Source organism: Ovis canadensis, chromosome 2, assembly GCF_042477335.2.
Source record: "Ovis canadensis isolate MfBH-ARS-UI-01 breed Bighorn chromosome 2, ARS-UI_OviCan_v2, whole genome shotgun sequence".
Taxonomy (NCBI): Eukaryota; Metazoa; Chordata; class Mammalia; order Artiodactyla; family Bovidae; genus Ovis; species Ovis canadensis.
In genome coordinates this window covers 93,467,258-93,469,689 of record NC_091246.1, presented here as the reverse complement: position 1 = coordinate 93,469,689, position 2,432 = coordinate 93,467,258, and the positions used below count along the sequence as shown (strand labels likewise).

At 42.1% G+C, this 2,432-nt stretch overlaps 1 pseudogene; it reads right to left on the bottom strand.

Annotated features, from left to right (window-relative positions):
* Positions 1-231: 231 nt before the first annotated feature.
* On the bottom strand, positions 232-350 carry LOC138434877 (5S ribosomal RNA; annotated as a pseudogene).
* Positions 351-2,432: the final 2,082 nt, after the last annotated feature.

Below are 2,432 nucleotides of genomic sequence, written 5' to 3'. Positions count from 1 at the left end.
CAGGCCAGCTTTTCCCTTATCCAGGGGATCTTCCCAACCCAGGGATCAAACCCAGGTCTCCCACATTACAGGCAGATTCTTTACCAGTTGAGCCACAAGAGAAGCCCAAGGATACTGGCATGTGTAGCCTATCCCTTGTCCAGGGGATCTTCTCAACCCAGGAATCAAACTGGGGTCTCCTGCATTGCAGGCAGATTCTTTACTAGCTGAGCTTTTGGGAAAGCCCCCAAAAGCCTACAGCACCCGATATTCCCAGGCAGTCTCCCATCCAAGTACTAACCAGGCCCGACCCTGTTTAGCTTCTGAGATCAGATGAGATTGGGCACCTTCAGGATGGTATGGCCATAGCCATCAGTTCATGGCAAAAGATGGGGAAACAGTAGAAACAGTGACAGGCTTTATTTTGAGGGGGGGGTCCAAAATCACTGCAGATGATGACTGCAGCTGTGAAATTAAAAGATGCTTGCTCTTTGGAAGAAAAGCAATGAACAATCTAGACAGCATATTAAAAAGCAGAGACATTACTTTGCCAACAAAGGTCTGTCTAGTCAAAGCTATGGTTTTTCCAGTAGTCATGTATGGATGTGAGAGTTGAACTATAAAGAAAGCTGAGCACCAAAGAATTGATGCTTTTGAACTGTTGATGTTGGAGAAGACTCTTGAGAGTCCCTTGGACTGCAAGGAGATCCAACCAGTCCATTCTAAAGGTATCAGTCCTGGGTGTTCATTGGAAGGACTGATGTTAAAGCTGAAACTCCAATACTTTGGCCACCTGATGCGAAGAACTGACTCATTGGCAAAGACCCTGATGCTGGGAAAGATTGAGGGCAGGAGGAGAAGGGGACGACAGAGGATGAGATGGTTGGATGGCATCACTGACTTGATGGACATGAGTTTGAGTGAGCTCCGAGAGTTGGTGATGGACAGGGAAGCCTAGCATACTGCAATCCACGGGGTCGCAAAGAGCTGGACATGACTGAGTGACTGAACTGAACTGATTGAAAAATCTAACCTGACACTAGTTATCTAGCCTTAATACCAATAAAAGTCTCTTCCTTCTCCTTTAGCAGCTTCAAAATAATGTAGCCAAAATTTAAAGAGTCCCTTATAAATACACCCTTTACTCTTCAAAGCACTTATACTTCCATTACCAAAAATTATAGAATGTATGAACAAAAAGGGATATAAGGAACAATTTTCTAAAATCCCCTTATGTGACAAATCATTTAAGTCAATAAATGCCATTTGCATACTTTCTAAATAGATGCTATGCTGCCTGTGGACAGGAAGGAAAACAAAATATATGCAGATGTTGTCATCATGGGGTTTTCCTGCTTGTTCAAGTTTATCTAATTTATAAGAGCCTGATCCAAGACTGTGACCCAAATCCCTTATTTCTAAGCTCTTTTCAGTATCCAGCATGCCCTTCTGTTCTTTGTTGGTCCTCTAAATCACAGTTACTATGATCCTCATTTTACAAGTAAAGCAATGAAGGACAAAAATTTATATAATAAGCTCCAAGTCATGTCCATAATATGCTTCAAGGCAAGGCTTTGCCCCATGTTTCCAGATATCTAGTCCAGTGTGCTTACTACTATACCAGAAGTAGTAAGCAATACTCTAGGAATAGATTGACTAGCATAATTTGGTAGTGAACTGCATGGTTAAAGACATAACTGTTGGGTATATCCAAGTTTAGGGGGCAGGAGTTCCTTAACTGATGAGTGATGTGTTACAAGGACACAAGAATGGGGATGATAGCAAGTTCATTTAATATTTTCTACCTATGTGCACAATATCTTTACCTGAACAAAAGTCATTCATATTGTCAAATACACTATTATGCTATAATTCAAAAATTATATAATAATTTATCCAGTAAAGCACAAAAGCTAGTACATGGTACTAGATATAAGTAATATAAAAATGGATAAGATTTGGTCTCTGTCCTAAAACAGACTTACTCAGTGTGTATTAACTCACTTCAGTTATATCCAACTTTTTGTGACCATATGGACTGTAGCCCACCAGGCTCACTATCCATGGGATTCTCAGGAGACAATTAGATTAAAGCTTTACTGAGCAAGGTCCTGCTCACCAGAGCATGACCCAGTTTTCCCCAATACCAGTCCCTCCCATTAGGAAGCTTACACAAGCCTCTAAGCCTTCTCTCTCAGAGGGCAGACAAAAGAAGCAAGAAAGAAGTGTTATTTAGTCATGTCTGACTCTTTGTGACCCCATGGACTGTAGCCTGCCAGGCTCCTCCATCCATGGATTTTCCAGGCAAGAATACTAGAGTGGGCTGCCATTTCCTTCTCCAGGGGATCTTCCAACCCAGGGATCAAACCTGGGTCTCTCATATTTCAGGCAGACTCTACGATCTGAGCCACCAGGGAAACTGGAAGAAGCAAGAAGAACCACAATCCCACAGC